Source organism: Myripristis murdjan, chromosome 8, assembly GCF_902150065.1.
Source record: "Myripristis murdjan chromosome 8, fMyrMur1.1, whole genome shotgun sequence".
Taxonomy (NCBI): Eukaryota; Metazoa; Chordata; class Actinopteri; order Holocentriformes; family Holocentridae; genus Myripristis; species Myripristis murdjan.
The window spans coordinates 31,995,506-32,016,355 of record NC_043987.1 but is presented as its reverse complement, the minus strand read 5'-3'; the positions used below and the strand labels follow the sequence as shown (position 1 = coordinate 32,016,355).

General features: G+C 41.8%; 1 protein-coding gene across 3 annotated transcripts in view; it reads left to right on the top strand.

The window, feature by feature from the left end:
• Positions 1-5,988: 5,988 nt before the first annotated feature.
• The window catches only part of LOC115363828 (zinc finger protein 646), a 37,558-nt gene continuing 22,696 nt past the window's right edge, over positions 5,989-20,850 (top strand). For all 3 annotated transcript variants that reach the window (XM_030058148.1, XM_030058147.1, XM_030058149.1), the window contains exon 1: positions 5,989-6,440. The gene's annotated coding sequence lies outside the window, so the exon portion shown is untranslated. The remainder of the gene's footprint in view (positions 6,441-20,850) is intronic.

Sequence of the window (20,850 nt, the reverse complement as noted above, 5' to 3'; positions counted from 1 at the left end):
CAGGGAGAAATGCCACAGCATCACAGCTGACATTTTTAATACCTTGTCTGGTACCCAATGAAGGAAAAAGGAACAACAACGCTCAGAGAACCTTTTATTCTGAAAAATGACTAACGAACCTTTTAAAAAGAGGTTTTTCACTGAACCACAGTGGGTCCACAAAGAACTTTAAGGTCTCTTCAATGAGTCGATTTATAGTCATTAAAGGAACCATTTTTGATGATTGTTGGAGGCACCTTTGGGGGTTCTTTAGAGAAACATCTAGATAAATGGTTCTTTAATGAACCTGTTGGTAAAAGGATCTTTGTGGAAACAAAAATGAATCTTCTATCTCACATGTGTCAGCCCATGAGCCATGGAGGGCCAAGAGGCTGCAGGGTTTCATTCCAACCAAAAACTCCACCAGATGAGTTCACTGATTAGTCCCTCCTGTCTGCTTGAAGGTGAGGTGATCAGTGAACTCACCTGGTTGGAGTTTTTGGTTGGAGTGAAACCCGGCAGCCTCTCAATTCTCTGTGGCACCAGTCTGACATCCCTGTTCTGTGGCATCACTCTGAAGAACCATGTTTGGTTCCAGTGAGCACCTTTATTTTCCTGTGTGTAGATGGAGATCTTGACTCCGTCCAGCGATGCAGCGTGAGCCTCTTCATAACTAACGATGACAAAAGCCTGATCCACCCTCTGTGGGACATTTAGTCTCTGTGTCATTATGGATCTTTATATCATTACTGATTACTATCAAAGCTTTGGCAACAGTCACTGGATTTAAGTTCCTGCCAATACATTTCATTGAATAATTATTACTTATTAAGAGAGAGAGAGGAAGATCTACATGTAGCTGCTTCAATATACAGCACCTGTACCAGTTTGTAATGTTACAGTATTTCATCATAGACAGCCCTGGCAATGACTAAGAACACCATAGCAACTGGCTAGTAATGCCGTAGCAACCATCGGGAACACCACATTAACGCCCTGGCAACCACTGAGAACACTATAGCAACCACCTGGCAATGCCTTGGCAATTATCAGGAAGAGCATAGCAACTGCCTATCAATGCCCTAGCAACCACCCTGAACACCATGGCACCTGCCAACAAACACCATAGCAGACCATAGCAACCAACTAGCAAGCACCTGGAACACCATAGTAACCGCCTGGCAATGCCTTTGCAACCATCAGGAAGACCATAGTCACAGCTGTGTATTTATTTAAACATACTGCATGTTCATATGTAGTAAAGGGTGTTTGGGTTTTATTATAGCATCTCTGGTACTTATGAGCTTCTTCATAACTGATGATGATAAAAGACTGGTCCAGCCCCTGTAGGATATCGAGTTATTGGGTCAGAATGGAGATCCAGATTATGTTTTCTTTACACATGTGGGGCTGCAGGGCTGAACCACTTCAAACGGAGCTCTGCGGCCAAACCAAAGTCCATGTGGGCGCATACAGACCAAAAAATTTAAACCTGCTACAGGATGTTTCATTTAGTCATTTGATTATAATCTCATGTTCACTTTTTTACACATTCTTTTTATTAGCAGACATGTTTCCTCTCCCTTTGCCAAACTCAAGCCCTAAAAACACTGACTAGTTTCCTCCCAAACTACCTGAACACCCATTTTCACTAAGAGCACAAAACCGATTTTTCCAAAAGCTGCACAGAAAACTGTCAGAACCCCATTACCAACGGGTTACTAATACATTTATTTTGTTTCATACAAATTACAAAACTATGTATCCCATAAGTCCTCTGCCCTGTTAGAGATAAAGAAGAATAAAGTTGATTTTTAAGCAAATTTTGACAATTGACCAATGAAATATTAGAGACATACACGTGACTAATTATGGATAAAATATCCGAAAAGTAGAAGGAGTGTGTAACTTTCTGATGCAGATTTTTTTTTAATCATCAGTTTCCTTTTTTCACTGACAGGAGAAATCAATATTTTGTCCATGAGAAATCCAGAAGCATCATGGTTTTATTTTAGCTTAGTCTGATATGGGATGTCATCCTGGTACGGCAACCTCACTGCAAAAGTGAAAACTAAAGTTGCTCGTCTGGTGCACACGGCCATGAAGGTGGTAGGAAAACGTAACGTGACTATCAGACCTTGCAGTCTATTTACGAACAAACTGTTCTTAGGCAAGCCCAGAAGATAGTGACTGACCCATCCCATATTCTTCATTTAGAATATGACCTCGCACCCACGGGCAGACAATATAGAGTCCCTCACTGTAAACCCAACCTTTTTAAGAATTCATTCATTCCAACCTCCATCAAATTCTTAAACAATGCTGCTTGAGGCCGAAGTTTGTGCAATAACTTTTATAGTGTTTTTATTATGGTGATGCTTTGGCATTTATTATGTATGTATAGTGTATGTATGTGTTATGTTATGGATTATGTGCAATACTACTGGTAATGGTATGGCTGATGATGCATTGTTTGTTGTCATTGTGGCTGTCAAGGCATTTATGGTGCAGCTGCTGAGTCCAAGACAAATTTCCCTGAGTAGGACAATAAAGTTTATCGTATTTTCAGGAGCCAACATGCAGTTTCTCATCGGCTGGTCGGCTTTAAATTGATTGTAATCCGAAATATCGCGTGTTGACTCGAGTCGTATTGGTGTTAGTAAAAAATAACCCAGCCCCATGAAGGTCTCATCTGAACGAATGTGGCTCACCAGCTGACATGAGTCTGACACCCTGTTATAAACCTGGAAATGTGTTTTCAGCGGAGGAAGACGAACACAGTGGAGGCTAAAAACACAGACACTGAATCTAAATCTGGCCCAACAGTCACTCACTCAACGTCTGGTTGTTTTTATACTTTAATTTTCAACACTCGCCGTTATATGTTCAGTAATGTTCAATTACACCTATTTCAGAAGATAACTACAGAGTTTTATTAACAAATATTGATATTTGGGCATATAAATTGTTAAATTATTAGCTCAGGTAGGAGGTAACAGCTAGGTTGGCTAGAAGCACTGGCAGGTTAACGCTAACACTGGCTAGTGTCTTTTTTAAACACAGAGAATCTGATAAAAAGTTGTTTCACCGCTTTCCGATTGATCAGCAACCGAGAAAACAATTCATATTATGAAATATGTTCATATTTCATGATAATTTACACCTTTCCTATGGTATCATGTAACATGTAACATTAGCTTGATGGTAGCTGAATGCTAACGTTAGTGGCTGTTAGTTACTGTAACTAGCGACTAGTGGTTTTAACTGGTGTTCGCGTTAGCCTGTCAGTGTTTTTAGTCTGTGTTTGTCAGTTGAAAATGCATCGTTAGCATCGATAAGCTAATTTTGGAGTCACAAGGCGTTTCTCAACACCAAGTTCACCAAGTTCAGACTTGCAAACTTTTGAAGTTGGGACTTGTTGAGGTCGACTCGGGAGGACAGACTTGGAGGACGGACAGTCGTTCTGCAGCTGGAACAGCAGCAACTTGATGACTTCTCCATCTCAACTATCTTGGCAATATTTAACATAACCAGATATCCTGAAGTGTTTATAATAAAAAAATATATATAAACACTACTCTGCCTCCTACGTTTTTTTTTTTTTGTTTTTTTTTTAAATAAAAAAATTCCATTTAATTTAGCTAATTTAAATAAATTACAGCCTACAGCTCAGAGGTACTGTTGATATATATTTGATTTCCCCAATTTGATTTGATTGATTATATTTTATATTTACTACTACAACTCTGCCTCAGTTTTACAGTTATGAGTTCTCTCCTCCGGTGTTGCCGCCATCGCCGCTGGTTGGTGTGAAATGCATGCTGGGATATCTGGCTGCTCCAAGTCCACACAAGTCACCAACCCATGCGTCCTCGCTAAAAGGGGCGGAGCAAGAACACATCCGGGAATTTGGACCGAACTTGGTCAGATGTGAACTTTTAATTGGAACAGGACTCGGGTCGCGTATCACGAGTCCACAAGAACAGACAAGAACAGACAAGAACACAAGAACAGACAAGAACACAGTTTACAGCAGCCAGGCCTGTGCATCACTTTTAATCGTCCTCTGGAAACACTTCCACTGCTGTCTCTTGTAATCGCCGCGTGTTTTCTAAATGCTGCGTGTCTCTGAATTTGTTTTCTGAATGCTGTACGTGTTGTCAGATTAATGAAGACGTTTCCTTCATTTGCTTTGTCGTTTCTCTGTTTGTGTTTTCTTTAGCGCTCAACTTCTCCACCGGAAAGTGTGTGAAAACAAGCGCTCCTCTCTCCAGCACGTCATGTTCCTGTCCCTCTTTTACACATCAGCCCACCTCTGAACTGTAGCTGAATAATGAAACATGTAAAATTATTAATGTAAAACTCAAAACAGAAAACCATGAAGGAAGATGAATGTTCATGGTCAGGGGGGTCAGAGTTCAAGTTATGAGGCCTACACACACACACACACACACACACACACACACACACACACACATGTTTAGAGTGTAAGCAGCCTCAGAGAAAAATCTTTGAATAAACAGTCAACTCAGATTCACACACACACACACACACACACACACACACACTTGTTTCCGCCTCCTCACTAAAAGCCTCAGTAACATGTGGATGAATATTTATTGGAGCCACAGGCTGCTGAAGTGACTCACACACACACACACACACACACACACACACACTCTGCTGCCATGTTTCATGTCTGCACACAACAAGACGCTCTGCTGATCAATATTTTCATTGATTTTAATGTGATACACCAACATGATGCTATTGGCAGTTTTATTACTGTTGCAATAAGCCAGAGTTGCTCTTTTTGCCTCTGAATGAAAAACACATTACCTTCATAAAAAGACACATGTGTGTCTGTGGCGACTTTATAGGGACTTTATGGTATTTTATTCGGTACTTTTCAAAAATTAAAATGTTTTTTTTTTTTTTTTCCCCACAAAATTGTTTAAAACTGCACTATTGTATCACATTGCATACATACCCTGATCATTTATATTTTTTCAACAATTAGCGTGTTTATAGAAACATGCAGTATATCTATCTAGTATATCAGAGCATATTAAATCTGACACCAGAATTCATTTAAAGAACCTCACATCTGTTAACATTGTGTGGTTTCATCTGTGTTTATTATTTCTACCCCTAAGATGAACACATATTCTATTTTACCTATAATGAATATTCACAACCTAATTTCCACATGAGAACAGCCTGAGTGAAGTTTCATCTTATATTCTGTGCCATACTCTGTGTAAAATCAGAATTGTAATCAGAATCAGAAATACTTTATTGATTGAGTGGAAACCGGCTCAGTGTCAGTGGCTCAAATTCTTCAGAGACGAACATATGAGAATAAGTTAAATTAAAATAGGAAAAGAGTGCATTGAAGAGTGCAGTGATTTGAAAAAAAGTGTGTCTTATTTATATATATGTGCATTATTAATCCTACTTGTGCATTCATCCTAGCTTTATGTGCATGTATAAATATGTGCATGAATACTACAATACCACAATAATAAATCGAGCATGTCAAATTAAACCTATTAGTTTCTGTGTGATGTTTTCAACAATTCACAAAACTGGAGTCCATGATGCTGCAAAAAACAGTGCGAAAATAATCACTTGCACACTTCAGATTGCTAGAACAAAGTGAAGCAATAGCTGATATGACAAAATATCATCGTAAGGTGTGTGATGGATTATTGATCAGCTTGGAGGAAACGTCTACAAAGGCCTTGGAGACTTCAGTGGTGTAATTTTTTTTTTTGAGATGTGGCTGCATAATAATAAACTTCTTTTATTTCATTTCATGACAATTAAAATAAATAAATAAATAAGTACATCAATCCTTGCGGCTCTCTGAGGTTGGCCAGGTGATGCACAGGCTTTACTGGCACATTTCCTTCCTAAAACGCATCTCAGGACCTCCATGTGTGAGTCTGGTAGCAGGCAGGTAGAGATAAGATGACCTCGGCGTGTTGTGATCAGCAGGCAGGGGCAGGTTGCTGGTTCCAGGGCCGAGCAGCTTCAGCCAGGCCAGCCAGTTAAATGTGGCTTGCATGTCGGCGCAGCGGGCAAAATGGACACACAGGGTGAAACGTGTTAAGTAAAAAACAGCCGCCTCTTGCATGGAGCTTAACATCGGTGCAAAAACAAAAACAAATAATAATAATTAACGAACAAAATATTTTGTGCCTGGTGAACATTTTTTCATTCTGCGCATGATGACGCGCAAAAGCACGTCTGTGTCCGCTCCGCACGGCTCGCAGGCTTGCAGGAAGTATGTTGTTGAATCGGTGTGTGTGGGGGGGGCAAAAAAAGAGCCAAGAACCAAAAGTCGGTTGTTGAATTGGAGGAAAAAAAAAATAACCATGCCTAATCCGTGAACTTGCACATCCTGCATCTCCACACCGTGCATCGTTTATGTGGCGGGCGCGGAGGCCAATTGAGGGGTAAGTCGGAGCCGCAGAACCTCTGTAAAAATGAGGTTTTTCCATCAATGGGGACGGAGTGTGTTTGTCGAGATCTTTGTGTGGGTCCGGGGTTGCTAAGGCTAAGCTAGCAGGCTAACCTTTTGCTTATTCGCCATGCAGAGGCGACCAAATCTCACGTTTGGCGGTGCCGTCACCCCCGCAGTAAAACTAACTCCTAGGAATTCACAGTGTTGTGCAAATGTGTGTTATGCGTGTTTGCTGGTTTATTATTATTATTATGGTGTAATACGGCTTTTAGGACTTCCGTTTTCCCCTCTTTCTATCATCGCGGGGGGTTGCTAGCTCGCTCGCTAGTTAGCCGCTAATGCTAGCTAGCGTTAGCTCGGCCGCATAGCCTGCAATTTCATTTTATATTTCACCCCGATGGCCACCTAACACAGCGATTTATGGTGAAAACAGCCGGCAAGGCTACTCGCTCCGTTCACACACACTGTATTTATTTATTTAGGAGCGGAGTGAGGCAGTGAGTTAGTTAGCATTCAGGGCTACATGAGCCGGACTGATGCGTTAGCCTGTCCGCTAGCACGGGGGGAAAATGGCTCGCTGCTCGAAAGCCATTTTCCGATGGAAATGGTGTCTGTGTGAAAGTGGGCTGAGGTCTGTAGGTGTTGTCGCTGCACTGGAAAACACAGCGTCATGTCGGCAATGCTGAAAGCCGAAAGCAGGGGCGTTTTTTCGCGGCTGGAGGCTCCCCGCCGCGGCCCGGGGCTCCAGAGCCGCCCGGCCGGTCCCTTCTCCCGGCCGCGGCTCAGCCCAAATCGGGGAGTCGGCCGAAGGAAATGTCGGCGGTGAGGATGCCCCGCTTTTGTCCCGACACACTGAAGCTGGGCTGAACCCGGCGGAGAAAAGACGAGCCAAGGTCAGGGGGACTGTGTTTGGGTTGCATCGGCGTTTTTAAAACCAGAGCTGGCGTTATCTTTGCACACAATGCGGCGTTTCTTTTTCGTTTTTGGTCGATAAGTTTTCAGGTTTTATGCGTTATGATTTGCCGAAGCCGCGGCTCTTCTCGGCTGAAAATCAAAACAACGCGTGTGTAAACAGAACAGAACAGACACGGGGGGTCGGGGATTTCTCTCATTCCATGGCAAATAAAGATTTTTTTTTTTTTTTTTTTTTTTTTACTCAAACAAGTTGTAGAAACAACAGAGCGATGGATGAAATGGCGTCGATTTTAATTGCAACCATGCCGCTGTTTTCTTCTATTTACTTCTTTTGGTTTGTTTACATTATCTCGGCTCCAAGCTCACAGATGGAAAAAAAAAAAGTTGGAAAAAAAGTGAAAGGGTTTTGATTGGTCGTTGGCGAGAGGCCTGATTCAAATCTGTTTGTGAATGAAATGCTTCATTTATAATGCAACGGAATTATTTCTCCTATTATTATTAAACAGCTCGTCTATCCACTTTGTGAGTTTGCTTAATTCAAGTTTCTCCTCATAAGCCTGACCCTGTTGTTTACCTACAGAGTATCAGTCTTTTTATGAACAGGCTGCGCAAATAGAGAAGTAGTGATGCTTGAATAATAATGCAGTATTGATTTAACCATTTGCAGCATTTGAGTTGTGTCATTTTGTCTGAAGGGTGAGATTCTATAAAGATGCTGACTGTGATGAGATTTTCCTCACCATCAGTTATCATTTTTTGCAGTTTATATCCGAAGGGGGAAGCATTGTGTGTTTAATGTTCATCTGTCTGTGGTTTTGAAGTAGCAGTGAGTTTTTGTTCTGAAGTGTCTCTGAATAAACCACAGAAGGAGCAGCAACCTTTTCTTTCTTTTGTCCTGCAGTTTTTCACTTTTTTTCTTTACCTTTAACTGGCTCAAAGTTTTGCATGTGAACACACCGCCTCTGTGCACTTTTTAGTTTTTGTCTCTGAAAATGCGCTGCATTCAAAGCATTGTCTTTGTAGCTGCTCTGTCCAGCTGAAACCGTGAGGTTAGGGGTTCAATTCCCTGCAGCCTGGTGCTGCCGTGTGGTACTTTGAAGGGTTTGAGTCGCTCGGTGTACGGCTGGCTGATGCAGTGATTTTATATGAATATGATGATGCTGCATTACACGTAAGGGATGTGATTTGATCTTATTAGACTGTTGAAGCTGTTGTGTTATTTGCCTCTACCTGCTTGTTCATCAGATCCACGGCACAAATGACTTCATCAAAAATGTCTGGTGTAAACACCTTAGGAAGCAAAAGCATCAATAGTCATCTTTTCGACGCAGGCATCAAACTGTACGTTCAGAGATACTGTGATATTTGATTTTGTCCTCATCGTCCAAAAGAGAAGTGGGCTTCAGCTCCCTCAGGCCCGCATGATCCCAAAACCAGTTTTCTTTAGTTTACCAATTAACAGAATTAAATCATTTTTAAAACCTTATTTTATCACAGCTTCAAGTTTGCCGAACATGAATCAAAGATTTTACTGATTTCTCACATTAAAATAAAAGATCTTTGTTTTCCGAATAAAACAAAAGTGCAGACTCGTTAACGGTTTGCATGGGGGAAAAAAAGTGACGGCCCTCAGAGGTAAATGCAACTGAGATGAAATGGATTGAAGTATGCGTTCACACTTCCAGTAGCCTAACTTTTACAAAACTAAAATGCAATGCACGGATCTCATGTGGTGCAAAAGAAAACATCTTCTCACGTCACAGGTGTGTTGTTTCTCTTTCTTTATGTTTTGGACCTTGTGAAGGGTTTGTTCTGGGGGAAAAAGTCTAGGAAAACTATTGGTGGTTGTAATCAGTGACATGCAGTTTGTCTGGCCAGTATAAATCTGTCTAAATTCTGCAAAAATCATCCATTTCTGGTCACTGGCCGATCGATTAGTGTGTCTGTCTTGGTTTTGGATAACAGCAGCCTCCGAGATGGCAGATGCTCCTGTGTTGGGCTGCAACTAATGGTTATCCTCTCTGGCGATTAATCTGTCGATCCTATTTTTATTTATTTATTTATTTTTTACAAATGATCAATTACTATTTTCTTCCATAAAACGTTCCCAGAGCCCAACGTGACGTCTTCAAACTGCTTCCTTAGTCTAACTGGCGGCCAAAAAGCCCCAAAGTTTTCATTTCCGAACAACATCAACGGAGAACAGCAAGTAATTTCATTTATAAAGCTGTAACCAATGTATTTTTTACAATTTCCACTGGATAAACAACTGAAATGATTAATTGATTATCAAAGTGAGAATCCATTAAGTTTCTTTCGGTGGGTGAATCGTTTGAGCCTCACTCCTGTTGGGGAATCTGTTCAGGAAGAAAGTACAGGAGACACCAGATCAGTGTGCTCGGTGTACCGCAACAGATAATCTGCTGCTGCTGCTGCTGACGATGATGATGATGATGATGCATTATTTGTCTAGCAGGGTTCACAGTCAGAGCCACAAAGGGTTTTTTCACAGACAGACGGAGTTTCCACAGTTTCAGGTTGTGACTCAGACCCTGGCGGCGGCTCTCCGGGCCTGTTTTCCTTCAGAGTGTGTCCTTGTACGGGGTGGCGAGGGCACACGGGTGATCCCCGCGCGCAGGAATCCATCCGTCCTGGCTGCGGCTCGTCCCGGGGCGGCCCTGCAGCACCGGGCCTCAGGGAGGGTTTTTTTTTTTTTTTTTTTTTTTTAAAACTCCACTACACACACTGTTTGAGTTCGTCTGCATGTGTAAAACCCCACTGTAGCCTAATGAGAGCTGTAGCTGTGTGTGTGTGTGTGTGTGTGTTTCCTGCATCGTAACCAGGCTGTTTCTCTGCATCAAGCGAGAGGGTCTGCTTGTAGTTAGCAGCCCGTTCAGAGGCTCATCAGGCCTTATTTAAGCTGCTGCTGCTGCTTGAACGCCGACACAGTTTAACTCTTTGACATCCAGGAGCCCATAGGTGAGCTTTTATTTTGAAAGGTTTGATTTCACCCCTTTTGCAAAAATCACTTTATTTAATGTTTTTGAAGTGTCAGGGGAAATATTTATCGATCATTATTTAATTAATTTTTTTAACTAATGTTGTGGTCATTTGTAACTTTCCATTTTTTTTTTTTTTTTTGCAAATTTGCAGGTCAGTTCTTGAAAATTTGTTCATCACCTTACCCCCATGCTTCACAAACAGTCAAACACAACTGACATCGATCTAGCATCACTGATCTGATGTGTAAATGAATCATTTTAATTAATAGCCCTATCTATCTATCTATCTATCTATCTATCTATCTATCTATCTAATCAATAGGTATTTAAAAAATCACTAATGATCCAGTATATTTTTTATGCAGATTTGTTCACCTTTTTGTCTCATGTTTATGAAAGAAATCGGAAGGATTTGCTATTAAGGCTCTCCTCCAGTCTCATCACTGTACCTGTTCACAGCCACATGGAGGCTCAAGCCATTTCTGATGCTTGTTTATTTAGGAAACGGCTGCGTGGTTGCATGTTTCTTTCTCTAGCAGTTTTAGTTTTTAGTTTTTTTTTTTTTTTTTTTTTTTCAGGGGGCTATTTTGGGAATGGTGATGAAAATAAGCCATGTTGTGCACAAATACACAAGTCTAATATTAGTTACCAGTTATCAGACTCTAACTAGATTTTTTCTCCCTCACATATAAACAGCCTGTAACTTTTTTTACCCCTCATGCTTTGGCCTGAATTTCTGCTTCTCTTCAGTAGTTTTGTCTTATTTGCCCTTCTTTTCTGTGAGTTGTAAAATGTTGAAAGTTAACTGGATGATTCCTGCATCTTCACGGTTTGGGGATTTGAGGAATGTATATGAGAGAGAAATAGCTTGATGTATCCCGGCTGAACTTTGACCTGTTGTGATGTATTTGCAGTGGTAATAATAACAATAATGGTAATAATCCACAGCTGCAGAGTGATGCGAGCCGGTCGACGGTCACATTACCAACCAGCTCCTTCACATCCACTCGAATAATGAAGGTGTGGGATTTTGAAATCAATATGGAGGAACGTTATTATCCCGTTTGTGTATGACTGGTGTTTGTTGGTCTGACTTGTAAACAGCATTAAAATACCGATCCACATCAACTCTGTGACAGCTCAAATGGATCAAACACAGCTGCTCTCACACACACACACACACACACACACACACACAAAGCCTGGAATCTGTTTTTTTCCTCCCCAGTTTGTTTAGGAAACTCTCTTCCTCCCAGTCCTCCTCGGCTCTGTTTACACTTGTGTTTAAATGTGGCTTCAGGGGCCCGCGGAGACGACCGGACGCTTTAGGAACCGACACGAAGGCTTTAGGGAACAGATACATGTCGATGTTCTGTAGTTTTCTGCTGCCAGTGTTAAGGCAGGGCTGGGCAGTCATTCAGTGTGTCGCATAATGTCTTCCAGAAGGACACACTGTGAGATATTGTAAGTCACACACAAATTAAACCTTAAACAAATACGAGAATATTTGGAAATAAATCACATTGTCACACCGAACTGTGATAATGCCAAACTGCAAATTTGATAAATTAAAGCGCTTTGTGCAGCCGTGCAGGAGGCCTTACAGAAATGAAAGTTCAGTATTTTTAACATTTAGACTTTATATTTTGTTGTTGTTGTTGATTTTGTTTCGACTGTAGTAATAGTTCTTTTTAATGCGGTCATTTTCAGATTTGGAGAGACCTATCAGCCAAAGCCGCTTCAGTTTAAAGACAGAAAAATGTCAGTACGGCAGTCGAGCTCTCGTGTCAGTGGCTCGTTTTTATTTTGTTATGGAAAAGCTGGGAATGTGGTTAGCTAGCGTTCAGATGCTGAGCGGCACAGGGATGACAGAAGTTCAGGGACTGTTGGAGCGAGACCGGAGCCAACGTCAGCTCTTCATCCGGGTTTTTACTGCTCTCCGTCTGATGACGTGTTGAGCCCATGTTGGATCAAAGGTCCAAACTGAAACCGGTCTCCGTCAGTGACCAGTTTGAGCTGCTGGTGCACGTCCATATAAAGACACTTGAGTGTAATTGTGAGCCTGATTTTGTCGGTATCGTTTGAGTTAACTCCCTGTGTAAATCAAGCCGCCATGCAGACCGTGTTCACACTTGTGATGTTGTTTTTAGTTTTGGATGTGTGTGTGTGTGTGTGTGTGTGTGCGCATTCAGCTGGAGCTTTGTAAAGGAATCAGCCCTTTTCCGTGATATATTTTAAAATGTGCTTTCCAGGTGAGAAAAACCCTTGCGAGCTCTGTAGTTCTTAATGGAGGTGACATGGTGGTTCAGTTCCTCACACAAACAGCCCCAGATATGTTTTCCCCCTTCATTTGGGTTTGCAGGCAAATAATTGAGCATGATCGGTGCTTTAAGCCCTTTCAGCACAGGACTAATATTACCTGGAGACGTCATGTGATTTTGAACTTAACCCCCCCGCCCCCATCTTCATGTCTGTGTTTTGTGTGGTGCATTCAAACGGGACAACCAGAGTCTGTTTTTTACTCAGATTTACTGACATGAACCCCACCAGTTATGATTGAAAATGTTAAGGCTCCAAGCAGCTCAAAGTGATGTGTGTGTTGAGCCTGTTGAAAGATAGAAAAATATTCCTTGATGCGCACGCTGTCACGCCGCCACGCCATCCATCATCATCGTCATCTTTCAAGAACTCAGGTGCACGATTTCTGCAAATGGATCTTCATGCCTAAAGAATTTGGACCTAAAATTGCTGTCAAAACTTTCATTTATAATTTCCACTGCAGGGGCAGAAAAAAGGCACAGAGAAAACAAAAAAACCTTTCCAAAAAAAAAAAAAAAAACATCTGTACCATCTCAAATCAAAGAGGTGCCGATTCAAACAGGACTAATATTATCAGATGACCTCAGTGTTTCCGAAATATGGCTGCTAATTTGCACTGGAATTTTTACTTTACAAATCACAGACATGGGAGATTAACGGGATTAAAATCACAGACAAACTCAGTGATTATTACAGATTACCAGAGTTCTCCAGGTAAAACCCGTCCTGTGTGAATTATTGGGCTTCCGTCTTTAACTTTTCTATTTTATTTCTCTCAGAGGAGCTCCACCGCTGGAGCTGAACGATTAATTGAAACGATACTGAATTTGCAGTCTAACCCAGCGCAGTGTCCAATTCAGTGGAGCAGCAGTTTTTTTTTTTTTGTTTTTTTTTTTGAAATATGAGATATAATGTGACACGTTACAGTTTGACTTGGCCTGCAAACGCTGTTCTCCGCATGTAAGACAACATTTCTGCTCGGTGCAGATCCCAGCGGTGATCACATCACTGCCATTTTAATAGTTCTTACCGTGAAGATGAAAATTATCATGCAGAAATGAGCATTTCCACTAAAGTAGCGGATCGGATTGCAGTTGCATTGTTTTATCGGTTTATTTACTGGAAATTTACAGCTGTAATCTATAATAATTTACAGCATGAAAACTCACAAATCTTTTTTTAAGTTTTGGTCGTCTTTGGTTGCCGTCCCTGAGGGTCAGCAGGTCATGTGACTGTTTGATTGAAGGTTTGGACACTCAGGTTGAAATAGAGAATTGGACTGATTTAATGCAGGATTCATTTAATCAAAGACAGTTTTAATTTCTCTTGTTGTGTGTGTGTGTGTGTGTGTGTGTGTGTGTGTGTGTGTGTGTGTGTCTACAGAAATCCAGTATTTTGTCCCTACAGGATGTGTGTGTGTGTGTGTGTGAGAGAGACTGCCTGTGTTGCCTCTGTTTTCACTGCTGCAGCCTACCTGCCAGGCCGCAGCTCATCAGGCTCTGTCAGCTGTGTGTGTGTGTGTGTGTGTGTGTGTGTGTGTGTGTGTGTCTGCCCCTGCCCCCAGCCCACCATTTTCCTCCGCCCGCCAATCAAAATCTCTCTTACACACCTTTCTCCCCCCCCACTCGCTTCCCTTTGAGCAGCGGACTCTTTTTTTTTTCCCCTTCCTTTTTTTTCTTTCATTTTTTTCCCCCAACCTGGGCAGTCCACCTCCCACCGCCCCTCCCCTCTCTCTCTCTCTCTCTCTCTCTCTCTCTCTCTCTCTCTCTCTCTACCTCACGCTCGCCCCTTTTTACTCGCTCCCGTCCCTGCCATTTTCTCTCTCCTTGCCTCTCTCTCTCTCTCGCTCTCTCTTTTTCTGTTTGACCTTCCTCCTCTGTCTCTCGCCCCTCCATCTCCCCTCCCCCCCCTTTCTAATTTCTCTTGCCCACCCACCCCCAACCCTCCCACCCTGGTTTCCTCTTTCTCCCTTTCCGTCTTCATTTTTACCCCTCTGGCTGCCCAATTTTCTGTCTCGCTACTCCCCCATTTTCTGTCTTTCTTTGTCTCCGTCTCCCCCATTTTCTCTCCTCCTCCTCCTCCTCCTCCTCCTCCTCCTCGTCCTCCTCTGTCAGCCTCTGAATTCATTTGGGCCTCAGCAGTGTAAACAGCAGCTGAAGGAGGAAATGCTGTCGGTAGGGTTTTTTTTTTTTGTGTGTGTGTGTTTTCGGTGATGCCGGGGTCCATCTGGCACTGCTGCCCTGCTCTCTCTCCTTGATTGACTTGATGAGGCTGCAGGCGAGTCCAGATGGCCGGCCGGGCCGGGCCGGGCCGGGCCGGGTGGTCAGGCTGAGGCGGGATGGGGCTCAAAGGCCTTGAAAATCCTTGAAAGTTTGAGAACGCATCCAGACTACTGACACCTTGAAAGCTCATTTTAAAAAATTATCACACAGCTCCCAAACGGATCAGCATCCCTCAAAGTGCCGTCCTGAAAATCGACCCATTGAATCTTCTATCACAGCCTTCAGCCTTTTTTTTTTTTTTTTTTTTTTTTTTTAAACCTGATGAGGGGAAACCCTGAAATTGACTGTGAATGTGGACGTATTCACGTGAGGTGTTTAGTAATTGAATGGTTTGTCATTTCTGCCGTGTGCGGTAGGGCTGGAGCGATGTTTTTAGCTGATACTGATATTTTCTCCACCTGTCATGGTTGATATTAACGCCCATACCAATATCCAATTTTTGTATCCAGTATAGGTGGAAAACAGGTTCTGCTTGTCACACAGGTGTGCCTGAAGGTAATTACGTGTTTCCTAAACAAAACGCCTTGTCAGTTTGGTTCTTTTGCTAATATGACCGAAGGCAAAGTCCAGATCTCACAATCAACCAAATATTGGCAATAAAAATACTTTTCAGATTGAAAATCATTTTTGCTTTTAAAGCTGATGTTGGCCCTTCCTATTTTACAGAATAATGAAGTGACAAGAGCTTCGGTTAACCAGACACACCTGTGTGATTTCTCATGGCCAGACAAAGCCCCACCGTGTTTCATATCTGCCAGCTGTTAAAATCTTTATGCAGCCGTCTTCATGGATTTTATTCCTTTTAAAAGCTCAAAATGTATTTGTTGACTGATGCAGTTGATTATGATTGATTTGATCACTATTAATTTTCTCTATCAGCATGGAAACTTGTGCCAGTGCAGTTTTTGATGGGCAGACAGACTGAGACAACAAAACAACAAAAAAAACGAAAATAAGGAAGAGTTGAGTCTCTGTATTTAAAGGCTGAGTCTTATTTGCTTGAGGACCTTCTGTGTTTTAGAAGGCAAAACACTTAGAGATGCATTCTGTATGAAAAGTGCTATATAAATATGATTATTATTATTATTATTATTATTATTATCATCATCATTATTATTATGATTATTATTATCATTATCATCAAAACCCTGCGGCGCGTGCTCGTGTTTGAGTCGGTGCAGCGCAGGCGGCCGATGTGCCGCCTCGCCCCGAAACGTTCACGTGCCGAGGCCTTGGATTTCACCACGCAGGACCTGGAAAGTCAGGGAACAGGGTCACTGGATTTCATGGCCGAGTGAGTGGGAAGCCGGAAGGTTCTTGTGATTTGGCAGCGGTGGTGTGTTTGTGGTGCTCTACCACAAGCCATGGAGTGTGTGTGTGTGTGTGTTTTGGGGGAGGGGTTTTACTCATTCTGAACTCTGCAGCTCCATTAGCCGCCTCTGTCTTTGGTTGCACGTGCACGTGCACCGCGTGCACGTGCACGCGGTGGGGCAGATTACGTCCTGAGTGTAATCCGTTACAGATTCCAGATTAGCTGCTTAAAATTATAACCAGCATCCGACTCGTTATAATCACCTCCACTCTTTAAGTGACTGCTAATCTGATTACTGGCAGTTATGCGTTTGGGGAGCGGTCGAGGGACGGGAACATCTGAAAATATCTCAAATGATAAAAGCTGAAGCTGTTAAACCGTCTAAAACACACAGAAATGTAAGATTAAGATGACCGATTTGAAATTCAGTTTGCATTTGATAACTAATAATACTTTTGAAGCATTATTGTCTTAAATTTAGATAAAATGTCTCCATTGCATTTAAGGTTTGAAATAGACGAATACAGCTGGATTCTTTGTAGCAGGTCTTGAAAATGCTGTCATGTCTTAAAATGAACTTCTGCTCTCAAAACCAGATTATGCACGGATTTATCAGCATATAAAAGTGAGCATACACACACAGTTAGGTGTCAGAAACATGTTTTTGAGTTGAGTTGAGCACTTTTATTGTCAGAATGTCTTCCGAAATTTTTCTTGCATCCAAGACACTTGTTTCTTGTCTCTCGTTTTTTAAGAAAAAACGCTGTGGAAGCTCGTGGCACGGGATCATAACTACAGATGAAAAAGGAGATGTTGGACAATAGATGTGGCTTTAAATGTGATTATTCACGCTTAAATCGAATTCTCTGCTTTCAAGCTGTCAGAATACATGTAATTACAGCCGTGAGTGTTAAATACAGCAGCAGGGCGCCTCTAAACGTTTTCAGCCCTGCTTTACTCTCCAGGTTTATTTCAGCGCTGAAACTGGTGGTAAATTTTAATCGGGTGGCATTAGCAGTGCGTTAATAAGGGCCTCAGGTGAAACATGCGGGCAGCAGACTGGAGTGTAAAATATTAAACTGTGAAGTGGACTGAAAAATCTAGCAAGCGCCTTTAATGTCCCCGGTCTTTTTTTATTGTGTTTTTTATTCTGTTTTATGTGTCAGGCTACCTCTTAATGTTGTGTGGAAATACGTCTGCTCGTGTTGACCCACCAGGTCAAATTTCTTGTTTTTCTGTTTCCCCAAAAACAGATCAGAATGAGATCCGTTTTTACCGTTAGGATTTCCACTTTTATTTTATTTTTTTAAAAAAGGCAAATTGCTTCACTAATACAGAGGGCATGATCATTAACTGCCATTACATCTCTTTCACATTCAGCACAATATTTTTAGCACTGCGTGGTCTATTTTTGGCGTGGCGTATTAGCAAATAGTTTCTCTATTAATGCATTTTTAAGTTGTTACAGAGACAGTTTTCATCGTGTAATTTTGTGCTGAGGTGGGGTTGAAAACAAAGTTAATATTGCTAAGTTGATATTGCTATTCCCACCAAGCTGCACCTGTTGGAGTCTCAACAGCGTCTGCAGCTCCGAGTGTGGTTCTGCAGATCATAATGCAACAGTACATGTGCAGGTTAGCGGATGAAATTGAAGTTTTTTTTGTGTATGTGTGGCATTAAAGCCTCATACAGTTGGTTAATAACACAGTAAATGCATAGCAGTTCTGTGTGTGCAGTATCAGTTGAGTTTTAAGTTGTGAAAGGGTGAATTTACCCCCCTGTCATCATCAATAATGGCTGATTCCTTCCCCAACTGTGAGGCCAAATTGGCTAAATGCACGTGTCTTGTACACACTGGATTTTAAGGGAAATGTGAAGGGGGGCAAAAGGCCCTCAAACGGCCCCCTGTAGGTTTAGCATCAGTCTAATGTGTGTAATCCTGTCAGGGTGAAGTCATCTTCCCCCGTGTAATCTGCATCCTCTCCTGCTTCACACAAAAGATTAATTACATTCACTGGCTGACTTCGATTTGTTGCTTAGATTTTGATAAAATGCACAGCCCCGCTTTCCCATTTTAACCAAACGCACCACGCTTTCTTAAACCTGAAAATGAAAATGATGTGGATGGTTAATTTCTCAGCCTCTGGGACTTCATCTCTTCGACTGCTGTCTTGGTTCCGATATCACAACTCTGAGATGAAACACGTTTAAAAAGGCTTTTTTTAGGGTGGGGTGGGGTGTGTGTGTGTGTGTGTGTGTGTGTGTGTGTGTGAACGTTTGCCTTCCTGTCATCGTTCTCTGTTCTGTTCACTCTGAATAAAGTGTGTTAAGTGTGTAGTTCAAGTCTTCCTGCCCAAGTATTCTGCATCAGCTAGGCAGCCCCCCTTTTTAAGAGATCTGTTAATTAAATGTAAATGAATGTTTGTGTTACCAGCCCACCATTCTCCATGCTGAGGCACCAAATTAATTGCTTCAGTACTATCGAGTATTGGAAAATGCCACAGTATCAGAATTTGGTGCTGAATGTTTCAATACCTAAGGAGTAAATCCCATTCGTATCATCAGCAGGTGCCTGGCAGTCTAACATTACATTGAAGTTTATGAGGTCTCAATTTCAATAAAAAAATGATCTGATTTTATTTATCCGTCTGTTTCTTTTAGTCAAAATGTTTCAAGCTCTTCTGCATTGGATCAGCATTTCAGTTATGATAAAACTTGAGTTTTAATAGGTATAAACTTGCTCTACACCTCACCTGCTGGGAAAATGACCCTTTAATGACTCTTTATCACCTGTCAGACTTGCAGCCTGCAGAGAGACACGCAGCTTGTGCTTACTTGTCCCGAGTTCTTTGGAAAAAGTCCCGTTGGGTTTATTCCAGCAGCAGTTTAGACTCCGTTCACAGTTTTAACATCCGCCTCAGGTGGTCGAGCGGACAGCTCGAAGAACAGGTGTGAACGGGGTGCAGTGCGTTTTGGAGACAGCTTTCCCACTCTGTTATCGTCACGAGACCCACGACACTGTAAACACACAGCTCCCATCACGCCGTCCTCCCTCTCGTGCAGAAATGACGGTGGATACTAACCACTTCCTCTCGTCACCTCAGGTTCAGGCCGTGCAAATGCAAACTTAAAAAAAAAAAAAAAAAGTCTATGAAGGTGTGTAGTTTTCAGGTAACGTGGGTGGCTCCTCTCAAAGTCCCCTGAACTGTCCAGGTGGAAACCGCCATCGTTGGTGAACGCCAGTGTTTCCTGATGCACCAGCACCTGTTTAATCCCCAGACCCCCACTTGAAGTGATTTCTGCCCTCAGTTTGTCTTAATTATGAAAGGGATCATACTTGTCAACTGATTTCAGTGTGTTATTAAAACACAGTCCCTACTAGGCCTACATTTTTTTGCACATGGATACCTGAGCAAGCTATTTCTTCAAAAACATGGGGAGGAACGTGATCACGAAGTAGCAAAAAATAACAAGAAAACTTTATTTACAGTGAATTAAACTATATGATTAAAGGTCAGATCAGGAACGCTGAGTTGATGTCAGATTTTTCTCATTTTCCTGACAACCTCAGGAACCACACTTTGTAAACCACCGATCTAGTTGATAATTATCATAAGAATAAAAACAAGAAAAAGAATTATTTTATTTGCACAGCACTTTTCAAGTGAGATGCACAAAGTGCTTCCCGTAGACCAAGGCTGCTCAACCCGCATGCGGCTCGTGCGTCATGTTTGTGTCCTGCCACTGTCATATAATAAAAATATTATTATTTTATCTAATTATTGACTTACAGTCTGTAGACAGTTCATTTCTATCACAGCCTTTTGTGAATGGAGCCTGTTTATTTTATAATGTTTTTTATAATAAGGGAGTGTGATGTGGCCTAATTTCAGTATTAACCTTTGAGCAAGCTGCACATTCCCTCCACATTTTGGGAATGAAGCCTCATTTTGTTGTAACTTGATCATTTCATCATTAATCATTGCATGACAGTCTTTTATTCAGTGAGATTTGGCCTTGGATGGAAATGTAGCTGTTTTCTGTATGTCTGCATGTTTCAAACGTAGCCTGTGACAAAATTATTGTTTAATCCAGTGTCGGTCCAAAATAGGACCGACACTTTTGGCTTGCGGCCCTTGGACACAGCTGACTTTTGCTGAGTGGCCCCTGAGCCATCTTAAGTTGAATAGCCCTGCCGTAGACATCAAATTAGGATATAGAAAACAATGACACAACAACAGCCAATTAAAAGCACACAATTTGAAATCAGTTACAAAGAAATTAAAAAACATATTAACCATATTCCTACCTAAAACTGACCCCTGACCTGACCTCTGTACACCTTTATACTTAAATGCAGTGCTTATTTGAATAAGACAAACATGATTTGTCCAGAGTCCGTGTTGAATTAATCTAAAATCTGTTTTAAAAAGCATTGTTGTTGTTTTGTTTTTTTTAAACTGTCAGATACCTGTAGACATCCTGGTAAAGGGGGCACGTTGTCCTACCATGATGCTTTGCTTGTTAAACGTGAAGAAAGGAGGAGGTGCCTCATTGTCTCGTGACGTCAGG